At 33.9% G+C, this 14,982-nt stretch overlaps 1 long non-coding RNA gene across 1 annotated transcript; it reads left to right on the forward strand.

The window, feature by feature from the left end:
• Positions 1 to 290: 290 nt before the first annotated feature.
• On the forward strand, positions 291 to 8,970 carry LOC125495175 (uncharacterized). Its single transcript, XR_007271862.2, has 3 exons — positions 291 to 391; positions 497 to 659; positions 8,821 to 8,970. It is a non-coding gene; the product is annotated as an uncharacterized LOC125495175 (long non-coding RNA).
• The last annotated feature ends 6,012 nt before the right edge of the window (positions 8,971 to 14,982 follow it).

Genomic DNA, 14,982 nt, shown 5'->3' on the forward strand with positions numbered 1-14,982 from the left:
TATAAATATTGCCTTTTAAGTAAATAAATTTACTATAAATCTATTAACTTATTTATTCTTTTTTATATTTATTTTCAAATTAGCTTATTAAACACACATATTTAAGCATATTTGGTTCAATATTTGTTTCTTACTTAAACGTAAAATTTAGATCAAATTTTTTTGCACCCAAAATATTGGCGCTAATCATATGCTTATGGCGGTAGAAGGAATTTTGGTCGACTTCTAAACCTACTCGGTTGAGGCTGGGTTATTTCTCACACATCTATCTAACTCTATTCTTCTTATCTTCAAAAACCGCCATTAATTCTCACACCATCACAACAGAGAGGCACGACTGTAATTCACTCATGCAATTTGACAATCGAACTTCTCCCTCACACCATCGTTGGTAAGATTGCAATTCAATCGATTGGCTTTAATTTTACAAATTTGTATTCGTTGCAATTCAACCATTCTTGTTCTGTCGTTTCTTTGATAATCGAAATCGTTTCAGACATCTGTTCCAAAGAGAATAGAAGACGAAGAACCCATCCTTACGAAGTTACGCTTTGCATTCAATTACTCTAGAGTCTAGGCGTTTGACCTCGTCATCAGTCTAAACGCAATTCACCGGTCCTTCATCTTGTAGAATTGCGCATATCCTTGAAGTTGAACTGGTAATTCGTCATTCCTCTCTTTATTCATGGTGTTATGATTATTTTAGGGATTTTCGATTTTAGTCGTTTTGTGTTGTATGTAAATTATGAATCAATTTTCGATTTTAAGCTTTTGAAATTGTTTAGTCTCAAGAAAGGAGTTGAATTGTATTTTGTGTAATGAAGAATGTATTCTTTACTTGATACTGAAATCAAGCTCTTCTTGCTTCATATTAATTGTTTTATATTTGGGCTTTTTGTCTCTTTTTTTTTTCTTCCTTTTCGTCTCTTTTATTGTTTGTTTGTCTGACGGTGTCTAACCAATGTCCTTCAAATTGTATATATTTTTGGCTAATGTTGTGCATTAGTATAGCATTAGGAAAAAGTTGCAGTAGGAAAAAGTTGCTTCGAATTCGTTCTTTGTGCCCCCCATATCTCAGCTACATTGTTAAAAATATGCAGAGTTCAAATCCCCCTTTCACTGTAATTGAGTTGGACCATAGTGATTGTGGAAGAGAAGGTTGCACAGTAACCATACAGTTACAGTTTCATTCTATTGTTTCCATAATATGAAATTCTATTACTCTTGTTGCACGTACCGGTTTTATCTTTGACATCTAGTTTGAATTTCCTGTGTGCTTGCTTGAAGTTGGTATTTGAGATTGTGTATTTAACATTCGAAACTATAATAAACAAAAGAAATACTTAGTTTCATCTGCTTTTCATATTTTAGCTGAAGCAAATCTCTCATTTTTTTCTGCGACATGATTTTGGTACTTTCCCATTACTCTATTTTTTGTTGCTTCTTTGTTTGCTGTAATTGATTGTCCTAATTTCAAACTTGAACTATATATATTAGTGTTATTTCTAATTATTAAATATTTTATATTGCTTATCTTGTAGTAAGAAATCTTCTCAATCATGGATGATTCAGATGTCCAAAAGAAAATATTACAGTGGATGGAATTTGAAAATAGATTTGATGATTTATATGTAAATGGAGTTAATGAGTTTCTTGACTATGCTTTCAATAATTTGGCCTTAAGTAGTGACGTAGGAGAAGAGGATAAAAAGGTACCTTGTCCTTGTAATCGGTGCAACAATAGTCGACATAAAACAAGGGAATAAATTTATAATGATTTGCTACTTTTTTTTTTTTGAGGGGATAATGATTTGCTACTTAATGGCATTGTGCGAAGTTATGTTCGTTGGATTTATCATGGAGAATATAAACCCCCACTTAAACGAAGTAGAAATGATTTAGGTGAAGGTAGTAGTGATGATATATTTAGGATGATCCATGAAAGATTTAGTCCTGGAGTCTCGAATAATGATGTAGATGACGATCTTGATGAAGAGCAACATTCAACTGAGGCCAGTCTTCCTAAGTACACTAAGGGTACAAAAGAGGCAACGATCTTTGAAAATTTGATGAGAGATGCACAAAAAACCTTATACCCTAGTTGTGACGAGTTCTCTAAATTGTCATTCATCTTGAAGTTATTTCAAATCAAATGCATGGACGACATGACTACTAAAGCTTTTACTAGTATGCTTCAAATGTTCAAGAGTGCTTTACCCAAAGGTGCTGATGTGCCATCGAATTATTATGAAGCACGAAAGATGATAACTGATCTCGACTTCAACTATGAGAAAATAGAAGCATGTGAACACGACTGCATGCTATTTTGGAAGGAGAATGCTGATTTAGAAAAATGTTCCACTTGTGGTACAAATCGCAATAGATCTTGTCCGAAAGTCTTACGCTATTTCCCCACTAAAACAAAAGGTTTCAAAGGTTGTTCATGTCATCCAAAACATCGAATGACATGAGATGGCATTTTGATAAACGTGAAGATGATGGAGTCCTGAAGCACCCCGTCGACAGTGAGGCATGGAAACATTTTGATAAAGAACATACTACGTTTGCTTCGAACTCTCGTAATGTAAGGTTGGGTTTAGCTAGGGATGGGTTCAATCAATTTGGTGGGCTTAGAAGTGACTATAGTATATGGCCTATAGTTCTTGTTGTGTATAACTTGCCTCCATGGATGTGTATGAAACAGCCGTACAATATACTATTTTTGTTGATACCCGGAAAAAGTGGGCCAGGCAATAACAATGATGTGTACTTGCAACCATTAATTGAAGAGCTAAAGGAGTTATGGAAAATGAGCGCTATGACTTATGATGCTTCTCAGAATGCATATTTTCATATACATGCTGCATTATTGTGGACTATTAACGATTTTATAGCATATGCTAACTTGTCAGGATGGTCTACCAAGGGTTATAAGGCATGTCCTCGTTGTATGAATGAAACTAGCTCCATTAGATTACCAAATCAAGGATCATGTTGTTATATGGATACTCGTCGCTTTCTTCCAACAGACCATAAATGGAGATTTGGTAAATCTTTTAATGGGAAAATAGAAACAAGGGGTCCTCCTAAAAAGACATCTGGAATTGATATCTTAACTCAAGTTAGGGACCTCGAAGACATGAAATTTGGAAAAAATGAAATTTCTCCAAAAAGAGATGATAACTGGAAGAAGAAAAGTATATTTTTTCATTGCCTTATTGGAGTACCCTTTTAATTCGTCACAATCTTGATGTCATGCATATTGAAAAGAATGTCCAAGACAAGATTCTTGGCATGTTACTAGATATTGAGGGGAAATCAAAAGATACTTTAAAGGCTAGACACGATCTGAAGCGTGTGAAAATTATGAAGCATTTATCTCCGAAATTGAAAGATGGAAAGTGGCATATTCAACCTACATCTTACACTTTGTCTAAGGCTAAAAAGGAAAAGGTTTGTAAGGTCTTAGAGGCTATGAAGGTTCCAGATGGGTATTCTTCCAACATTTCAAAGTGCATAAATCTTGAAAAATGAAAAATATGGGGTCTTAAAACCCATGATTGTCATGTGCTAATGGAACAACTATTGCCGCTTACGATTCGGGGAGTGTCACAACCGAAACTGTATGATGTTATAGTGAAATTAAGTTCCTTTTTTAAGGACCTTTGTTCCAGGACACTAAATTCAAAAGACTTAGATGATCTTAAAAGTGAAATTGTTATCATGGTCCACTTGTTTGTTCACTTGGTTGACGAAACAAAAATTGGTGGACCAGTTCAATATCGTTGGATGTATCCAATTGAAAGGTAATACTTATATAATATTTTTTAATTCACTTGACTTTCCAAGTAATTAAACATTTTTTCTTAGACAACATTATTATTTTTTAGGCTTATGCGCAAATTTAAGTGCTATGTTCGAAATAAAAGTAGGCCAGAAGGTTCCATTGCTGAAGGCTACATCATTGAGGAATGTATGCTTTTTTGTTCAAAGTATCTACATGACATAGAAACAAGATTTACTCAACTTGAAAGGAACGCTGACGAAGATACTGACGATTATCAAGGTTTATCAATATTTGCACCATGTGGTACTCCTTTGGGGAAGGCCAAATGTAGATCTCTTTCAGAAGAAGAGTTGACTCAAGTCCAAGAATATGTAATAAAAACTGTGAAAAGGCTCAAGGATACTTAAAGTATGATTTTTTTTAAATATTTTTAAATATCTTCAAAAAAGTTAAATCCTTTATTATGTATGACGAATGTTATTTTTTTCCCGTAGGGAATATGAACAAGGGTCGTTTGACAAAAATTTGATAGAATGGTTCCGTGAACGGTTATGTCAAAAGTTTGGTTTTGTTAGTTTTTAACTTTGGATGATACTAAGTTGATGAATTTTTTTCTTCTTTTTTTTAAAGGTCATGGATTTACCTCAGGAAGGTGATGATCAAGTGGTAAAAGATTTACGAACATTGGCGTTAGGTCCTTTAAAAGGTGTTCAATGTTTCAATGGATGCCTTGGAAATGGTTTTAGATTTCATATAAAGGATACTGAAAGAAAGAGGGTTAACCAAAATAGTGGTGTTATGGTGAAAAGTATTGTTGGGGTTAGGGAAGATGACTATTTTGGATCCTTACTGAAATACTTGAGGTACAATATTTGGATGGAAAACGTGTGATTTTGTTTCGTTGCGATTGGTGGGATGTTCACAAGGTTGGTAGAGGAATCAAGGTTGACAAACATGGCTATGTTAGTGTCAATAGTCAACGTTGGTTACCTACTAAAGAACCTTTTGTGCTTATGTCCCATGTACAACAAGTGTTCTATGTCAATGATGAATTTGATCCCAATTGATTTATTGTCGTGAAGACCCAACCAAGGCATCACTACAATGTTTCAGAAAAGGAATTAATTGAACCAGATGAGGATGCAGTACAACAAAATCAAGCGGGGACCTCTCATGTTACATTTGTGTCACCAACAGATGTGGAGGATATTGGTGATATGATGGTAGATGCTATCGAGGAAAATCATTCTAAAGAACATGATGAGAATGAAGATGTTATTTTTTATGACGACGATGATGATCTCGAGGATGATTGTGAGAATGACACTGAAAGTGATGAGGATAGTGATGATGATATTGATCTATCATGATATAAATCTTTGTTTTTTGCCTATTCTTTTATCCTTTGGATTGTTGAACTCAATTTGATTGTTTAGTTTTTTTTTTTCTCATTAGTAACTAATGTTTTGGGAGTAATAATTATATTGTTGTTATTATGTTTATTAATTGAAGTGTTAGTTTCTAGTCATGAGTAATAATTATCTTAATGTTCAACCTTTATACATGTGTTCTTCATTATACATCTGTATATCTTTGTAGGAGTTAAAAATAGAATACATGTCTTGTTTATTTGATATAAATTTGCTAAATTATGGCAACATGTATGTGTTGCCTTCGACATTTAATAATTATGTAATACAATAATAAATTCATTTTGGATATTTTTAAACAGCTTTCAATGGCTAAAGGCAGAGGAAACACTAAGTTCAAAGGAGGTGTCTGATTACGAAAAACAACGATTGATGACAATTCAAGCTATTAAAGAGAAAATGCAATCCTTGGGCATAAAACATCTCGCGTCATCTTTGACAAGCTTGGTTGAAAATACGAAGGAGAATAAAAGAAACAAGAAAAGAAAAGCTACCCAAGAAGATGATGACTTTGTCCCTGAAGATGAGGATATTCGTCATGATGAATATGCAGATAAGGAATGTGAAACAGAGGCCCGACTGCCAATTTCAACAAGGGTATTTACATATACATTGCATGATATTTTTTTTAATAATGAGTTAGTAATTTTGGTTATTCGTTAATGAATTTGTATTTATTGCAGGCTAATACTAAGAAGGCAAAAGGACACAAAAGAAGTAGTTTTATTCCACCAAAATCAATTGCCAAGTTTCTTAAAATGAATAAGAAGCAGCAAGAAGCCTTAATGGGAAACGATGAATTGGAATCAGTTTCAAAAGCCTTAGAGATTGTAAAAAAAGGTTCATCTATTTTCTTTTTGTTTATTTCAATATATTTTAATATAGCACAACAACTGGTACTTTTGTTATAATACAGTTGCATTGAGCCATTTTTTTTTGGTGTATTTTGATTCTTGTCCCAAGTAAAATAATTTTTTACTCCAAATTTATATGCAGCCATTGGAAGCAGTCATCAATTGAATAACACTGAAGGCAATGATGGTATTATTCCCTTCAAGCTTCTATATTTGCGACTCAATTACTTAATGTCAACCATTTGAAATTTTTATTTTTTTGTCCATTTTTAATGTAGATATGTCGGGTCAAGAATTGAGTGGAAACCATAAAGATGTTGAAATAGAGACAGGTAAAGACATGTATAATGACTATTATTATGCTTTTGAGATTGTATTACGGGAAACCAATTTTTTTTCCATTTTCACTTATCTATACCAGAAAATGCGCAGGATAGAACAAATGGAGACAATATGGAGACAAACTATGACAAAGATAGACAAGTTGGTGAAGGCAGGGGACCGGAGTATGCATCTCCACATGATCTTAATCAGTCATTAATGAGCTTCACAAACCCTTCGAATGCTCAAGGGGATCATATTTTATCTGGTATGACTTGTAATTTCCTTGAAAATAATGCAAACAATAAGGTTTGGGAGAACAAGTTCAAGCGTATACTACAAACTTTTGGGCTGGATACGTTTGAAGATAATGATTCCTCGAGTGATGGTTCTTCGGCTTAAAGTAAGTACTTATCTTTCATAATAATAGAAATACTAATTTTAATTATTCCTGGAATGCATTCCTCCTTTCTGAACCTACTTTCTTATATTTTCCTAGAGGGGATTTTAGGGTGTGATTGCTACAGGTTTAAGGTTGATTTATATGGAGGTGGAAGGAAGTATTCGAGGTTGTTTAGGGGTAAGTTTAAGGGTTGTTTAGGGGTGGTTTGCTACTACTTTTTGCTGCTGGTTTTGGAGGTAATACATTGGTATCGTTGCAGGTTTTGGGGTGATATTTGCTGCTGTATAATTGGTGTTATAATGGTTGATTATTGGAGATGTTTAGAGGGTATTCTGGTGGAAATGAAGTGGTTTTATGGGGTGAATTTTGTGGGTTTTATTGGCTGTGAAAGGGCATGGTTGTAAGTTAGTTTACCTTGGTTTGTTCCAATTGGAAAACATGATTGCAAGTTAGTTTACCTTGGTTTGTTCATCACAAGAAAAGTTATAGAGAAAAGAAAATATGAAAACAGAAGGAAAATGGGAAAGTCACTTCTTTTGGAAAAAAATTCCTCTTACCCAAACACTCTCTTAAGCTGTTTTATTGAACTGATTTTCGACTTAGTAAACTTAAATTCACTTGAGAGGAAGTTAGAGAAAGACTGAATGGTCACTGATGCATGTTATAGTACCCATGTATCGACGCACACCACACTCCTCAGTTTCGAACATCATCCTAAATTGCATCCCAAGATAAACTTGGGTGTACATAGCTTTGTTATACTTGGCTAAGGGAACTACAAATTCAGCTAGGCTAGCTCAGTATACATTTTTAAATTTCAGAGGATTTAAGTTAGACAAACTAATGAAAAATGAAAACCCTTCAAGATGTATTTGCAGTGCAGTACCTCGGATTATAAAATATTGTAAACGGGCTATTATTAGCAGCAGCAGCAAGAATTCCAATATGCTTGCTGTCACTGGATATAACAGATGATGCAAGTGCAGGCTGCTGTCTATTTGCACGTCGTATACCTAATAGAAGGTGTGATTTCTCATCTCTACAAGTTATAAATGAGCAATCGAATCAGATACATTACCTATTCCAACAAAATCCCCCAAGAATAAAGAATCTTTTAGTGGATAAACATGACAGACTACTTACCTTATAAAGTGAACAGAATCACCAGCAAACAATCTTTTTGAGCTAACAAAAACACTCCATCCTGTAATCAGCAAGTGTCTTTTTGGTTGCCTTGAAATTAAGAAAGTTCGTATTACGTACTCACTCATTACACATTTCAGCTTCTAGCTCTAGTTAGGCAAAGCATTTTTGTAACATCAATTATGTAGTCTCTCTCCAAAGTACAAAAGAAAATCAAGCAGGTTCACTTCTTTGGTAAATCAATGCAATATCTAACTGGTTACTATAATTTCTGTTAATATTATTTGATCATTGGCTATTGGTAATTCTTAGCACCTATCTATTCCTTGAATTTTGTGAAAGGGGTGGTTTGCTCTTGCTTTTTGCTGCTGGTTTTGGAGGTGATATATTGGGATTGTTGCAGGTTTTGGGGTCTAAGTATTAATGTGCCTGTTTTTGCTGCTTGTGGAAGACGTGCTTGTATATTGAGTCTTAATGTATTATGGATTGGTGCTGTTTAGTCTTTTATGTAAGGAGAATGCTCCTAATTCATGTCTTGAATCTTGATAGTTATTTTATGTATGTTTATCATTAAGATAGCATGAGTCTTATTTTGCTAGCTATTTTTTTATCCTAGTCATGTCCATGTAATATGATAATTGTATTTGGCAGTATATGCACAACATATTTCATCGACATGCTTCATTTCTTTTAGAAGAAAAACTTCCACGGCCTAAGTCTGCATTTTGTTTGGTTCGTAATTTGTGTTCGATCAAAGCAAGATTAATGGATGTCACTATAGTATTTTAACAATTTTTTTGATTTGTTACAGATTGGAGAAAGAGAAAGCAAGATTAATGGATGTCACTATAGTATTTTAACAATTTTTTTGATTTTTTACAGATTGGAGAAAGAGGGTACATATTATCAAGCACAAGACGCATTCTTAGTTACAATTAAAGTACTATGTAGTTTATAATTTTTCTATGTAAAAAGATTGGAGAATATTGCGTTTTTATTTAGTTGCCAATGGAACTTTTTTATTTCAAGTACATTTAATGTAAAGATATTAAAAAATTTATATTAATAATAATATTTCGTTATTCCATATTAAAAATATGGTTTACTATATTTTTTTGCACAATAATATATATTTGGCATATGAAATTGGTAACATATATAGAATCGTGTACTCTCTTTCTTGCCACGGGAGATCTTATGCATACTGAATTGGTTAGCCATAAGAGAAAATTGTAGTCAAAGATTTGTTAGCCACGGTAAAATTCATGGCAAAAGGATTATTTTAGCCACAATAGTACTTGAGTCCAAAGGCTTTGCAGCCACGGTAATACTCGTGGCAAAGGATATTTTTAGCTACGGGAGTATTCGTGGCATACATTTCACTTTATGCCACACCCTCTATTTTCCCGTGGCAAAATCTTAGTCATGGCCACTTGCGCCACGGGAGTACTTTCCAAAATTCCCGTGGCTAGATTACATAGCCACGGGTTTCTTTAACTTGGGCCACGATTCTTACCGTGGCACAAGCGACAATTTGTTGTAGTGGCACCCCGAGAAACTTTCCAGGAGGTCACCCATCCCTGTACTACTCTCAGTCAAGCACGCTTAACTGTGGAGTAACTAAAGAATTAAGCTCCCTAAAAGAAAGATGCATCTTGTTGGAATGAGTAGCCTACTAAATCCCTTTATAGCAATCATGAGGGGTATTACAGTGGCAGGTTCAAAGAAGTTAGAGATGACAACATACTCGCTTTTTTCACTATGCTAGTGGAAGCGGTTGTGGTAGGTTCAACTTATCCCAATGCTTAGGGCCATACATTAGTTTCAAAACCACTACATAAGCCTTTAGGTAAGTGTACTTGAAACAATGTCAAAAGCAATAGTTATTTAATTTTGTGTCTCATACAAGTTGTTACCAAATAGTACAATTGAAGGAAGTACCTGTTGTGTGCCTCATGCACATAATCCTCAAGATTCCATCTCTTGAATAGAATACATGCAAAGGCATGTACATAAAGAATTCTGGTCAACTCCCACTAATAGCAAGTGCAACTTTTATCAATGAAGCTGACCATAAACTTATTACCAAAAATCAATCTCAAACACCCCTGGTCTTGAAGGAATGATAATGGATTCCCTAGGTGGCTTAACTAACTTTTCAAATATACCCTTGACATAGGGCATGAATCTATGTACCGTTATACTTTTGTACTTACTTCCCATTTCTTATAATTTATTTTCATCATATACCTCCTCATCCACTCCATTTGAGTGAGGATTGGTTTATCCATTGCATCCTTCAAAACTGCATTTAAAGTCTCACACAAGTTGTCTAACAATATGTTAGACTTGCAATTATGCCTTGAAGGCTTACCTTGACTATTATGAAGATTGGATATTTACAAGATATGCATGAGCATCCTCATTTACAAAATTACTAACATCCATATACTCATTAAAATAACCCTGAGTACAATAGAAAAATAAATGAGGGAATGAACATGTACTAAACGATGGCTAAAAAGATGTTAAAGTTGAGGTACACCTTTGTAGATGATCTTACAGCATCCTACATTAATTATTTATACAAAAAGTGCCATATAAGTAGAACTTGAAGTTAGTCGAGATGTGTTTAACACATTATCTCAGTGTTGCCTTTGTTGTTACTACGTTAAAGGCCTCCAACAAACCCTGTAAGAAGAAGCGAGTACAAGTCAATGTTGTTTATTCTAAATGAATACATAGGAAAACAAAAGAAGTGTGATGATGAGTATGTCTTCATCTTATGTCTGTCTGACATAAAGGTCCAACATTCACCATTTGATGAACCCGAATCTTTTATCAAGAGGGTTAAGAACCAAGTCCATGTTTTAGTGTTCTCCACCTCCACAATAGCCTAAACGAATGAAAAGACGTTGTTGTTCCCATCTTTTCCAACTGCCACTAGACACTTTCTAGGATAAGAACCTTTTGTATGAAGCCATCAACACCAACTATTAACATACAGCCTATCTTAAACTCTTCCTTACAAGCCTTCAAGTATATGTACATTTCATTGAATAAACGTGGCGGTCTTTCAATTCCTTCAACAACTACAATAATGCAGCTCACTGGATTTTGCTTCAATAGTGGCTTTGCATAATCTCATACTCTGGTATATTGTTAAGTTGCATCCCCATATATTATCATATTTGCTCTTGCCCTAGCAACCCAAAGCATTGCATAACTCACATGGAATTTTGTTTCAAGAAACACATTCTTAGCAAATGCTTTTAACTTCTAATTTGGATCACCTCTCCATTCTTCCAAGTACCTTTCCTTAAATACTTGAGTCGGTGTTCCTCACCATACAATTATGTTTCAAAACCAAACTTTTGATATGCCACTTTGGAATTACGAAGGTGTGACAAGAGTGCATATCATGTTTTTTTGGCTTGCGCTTTTTGGCAGTTATTTGGCATTGGCTGTATTGGGATCTAGAAACTTTATCCTGATAAACGTACATGAAATCCTTGATCTTTAGATTTGCCTAAGATTTTTTAATTTCATTTATTTCTTTTCATGGTGGCTTGTTTTGGTGTGCATTTCGTATAATAGGCTTGTACGAGCCCAAAATATGGGTGTCCGATCCTTATGTACTAACTAGAAAAGTACAACATGTAAGTCTAGCATGGGGTGTGGAAGGTTTTTATCCTTTTGCTCCAAGAGGAATAGCCTGTCATCATATTGCAACATGGACATTAGGCAGATTAACCGGTCTATTCCATCTTAGTGTCCGTCCTCCTCATCATGTATACAAAAGATTACGTGTATGCAATATTTAAACCATTCGTTATAGTAATATCATTGTTGTCTTTTTTGCAGCTTTTGTTGTTGCCGGAACTATGTGGTATGGTTCAGCAACTACTCCAATCAAATTATTTGGCACGACTTAGCAAGAACGAATAAAGTTGGCCGAAAATCAAAGTTTATCGAAAGCTTGGTAAAAGATTATCGAAAATTAGATTTTTATGATTACATTGGCAAGAATCCTGCGAAAGGAGGATTATGTAGAGCGGGCTCAATGGACAACGAAATGGAATAATTGTTGGATGGTTAGGACACCCTATTTTTAAAGATGAAGAAGGATGTGAACTTTTTGTTCACATGAGCCTTAGATGTACACTTGGATGTCTCTTCACAAGTGCACTTTACTCTCTTACTTTTTTTGTCTTGACCTAGGGACAATCACACTCATACTTGCAATAGGTGGTTATTGTCTTTGTATAGTTAGGAGAAAGTAGTAGTCATATTCTTCCCCACAACATGAAACCTTAATATCTTCCTAACAAAACAAGGACTTGCGAAATTCAACCCAATACTAAGCGTCTTGAATTCTGTTTCACTATCAAAGAAAGGGTATGGATCTATCTCTCATCAGATCCTGGTAAGCTTTTTGCTCATCAGACTCTCCTTCTATTTCCTATTGAATTTTTATCTCATCTCCCTCAACATCCTTTGCAAAAGCAGTCTTACCAGAGTTAATACTCCTGTAGACCACATCAAACTCCCTAAAACTTCAGTTGTAACAACATTAAAATTTACCTGGATAAACAACTCACTCTCATCACCAATAATTATCTCTTCCTCTTCAGGGTTTCACTCAATATGAAAGTGAGTAAATCTTGATGAACCACAACACTCAACAAAAAGCAAAGCCTTCTTTGTCTTTTTCCCTTTTCCCTTCCCTGACCCTTTTGCCTTTTTCTTGCCCTGCCCTCTCTGTGCTCTTTTGCTGAAACTCCTTTCCTTTTCCATTCACAACAACATGTTTTCTCCTAAGTATGGCTCAGGTAGGTTTACTTATAAGCAAAACAACTTCATTATCATTATATTCTAGGTGATGTGGGTTTGGGGATAGGTTAAAATAAAAAAGAGGATTTGAAGACAGTTTAGACGGTGTTAATGTTGGGTTTCTCCTGGTTTCAAGTTTAACTCTAGTGCGATTAAAAAAGGTATGGCTTTGGAGGGTTATTGGGGCCTTTTATTAGGCTATGTAAGGATCTAGTCTTGGGATTAGTCTAGATAAATTCATATGATTAAAGATTTAAATGTAATCATATTTATCCCTTGTTTTAAACCATTTTGCAGCCCCTCTTCATTAAATATTAACTTCGTACGAATAGATTCAACTGATTAAAGATTTTGACAAAATGATTTATTGTAGTCACTTACAGTTACCGATTATGACAAAATGATTTATTGTTGAATCACGTTCATCTTTACTAATTTGACGAGTTTTCGTTAATTGTTATAAGTTAGTTTTTTGAAAAATTGAGTCGCGTTTATGCGCCCAAATTTAAATCGTATATGAAAACTGGTGTAAAACAGTTTTATTGATGATCAAGTACATTAAACCAACCAATTATATCCTTTTATCTGTTGGTTAAGGAATAATAATAAGAATAAAATTACCCCCTTCAAATTGATCATTTTCTTAAAAATAAATTGATAATCTTCAAGTAATTATTCTCATGCACCCAAAAGCCTTAAATTAAGAAGCAAATCTCTTTTTATAAGACCTCTTAAAATACCTAAATTTGATCACTAATTAATGTGATTATTTCAATTCTCAATTTAATCACTAATTAAAGTGATTACTTTCATCTTATTTAATCACTAATCAGGATGATTATCTTAAACCTTGATTAATAACTAATTGTGGTGATTCCTTAACCTTTTCATTTAATAACTAATTAAGGTGATTATCCTAAACCTTGAACAAACATTAATTAGGGTGATTATTTTTCCTTCATTTTTAATCACCAATTAAGGTGATTATATGAACCTTCATCTTAATCACTAATTAGGGTGATTATTTTAATCTTCATTCTTATTCACTAATTAGGATGATTATATTAACCTTTATTTTTAATCACTAACTAGGGTGATTGTCTTAACCTTTTTATTTAATCAATAATTAGAGTAATCATCTTAATCCTGTTTTGATCACTTACTGTAGTGATTATCTCATTTATAATAGATTTGTCTAATTTGAAGGTGATTTATTCATAATCTATTGTCCTTTTTTCTTTTCATCCCCAATGGAATTAGCCATTTAGGGTGAGACATAAGATCGAATTACGATAGTTTTGATCCATGAGTGGATTTCAATCGCGCAATGATTGTTACATAGTGGAAGTTCAGTGCTTAACCTACCATGAACAAATAATATATTGGTCCTCTTAAAAAAGGGTTGATGATATGTGTAAATTATGTGATTTTCTTTGTTTTGAATATCCATGATTACTTTTAAAAGAAAATAACGCATTTAGTAAGAGCTCGTGCCTTATAACAGAAGAGGAGACGAGTTCCAAACGTTCACACCTCTTATCCTAAACCTCGAACCTCCATCTCAAGGTATGAACAACCAATTTGCAAAAAGCCTTTCCTTATGAAGTCATTATTGTTTTAAATGATATAGTTTGAAATTGATTTTAAACTGATTCATTAGATAAATATATCCCTATACCATGATATTAATACGGTGGCGGCTTTAAAGTTTTAAAAAAAATCATGGTCCAATGAGAGACATTTGTGGGATTAATGCCGTTAATTAAGACAATAAAAAATTTGGGTACCACAGGTTGGGGACTCCATGAGATTTACTTCCACTTGAAGTATATGAGCTTTAAATATGAAAAAATGCGTTATTTTCCATGTGCATATAATTAAAAGTTAATCATGGCTATTCAACATTTATTTTTATATATAGCATGCTTATGTGAAAATTACATGTGCTTGATAGTTTACTGATCCATACACGTGCACCTTTTTAGCCATTTTTTATTAGGTCTGATACCTGTATCTATTAACAAATTAATAAATTAAGGACATAAAACCTCCATCCACGGGCTATTGCGACCAGCTCTGTCAGGAGCATCTACCATCAATGGCCACAATGGAAGTGACTTAAGGCCACTTTAACTTAATATCTCCTTAAATGAATCTTCTTTAAGTCGAATTTTAGGATACAAGGATCAATGCATTATTGTCCTTTATTTA

Source organism: Beta vulgaris, chromosome 2 (genome assembly GCF_026745355.1).
Source record: "Beta vulgaris subsp. vulgaris cultivar EL10 chromosome 2, EL10.2, whole genome shotgun sequence".
In the NCBI taxonomy this organism is placed as follows: Eukaryota; Viridiplantae; Streptophyta; class Magnoliopsida; order Caryophyllales; family Amaranthaceae; genus Beta; species Beta vulgaris.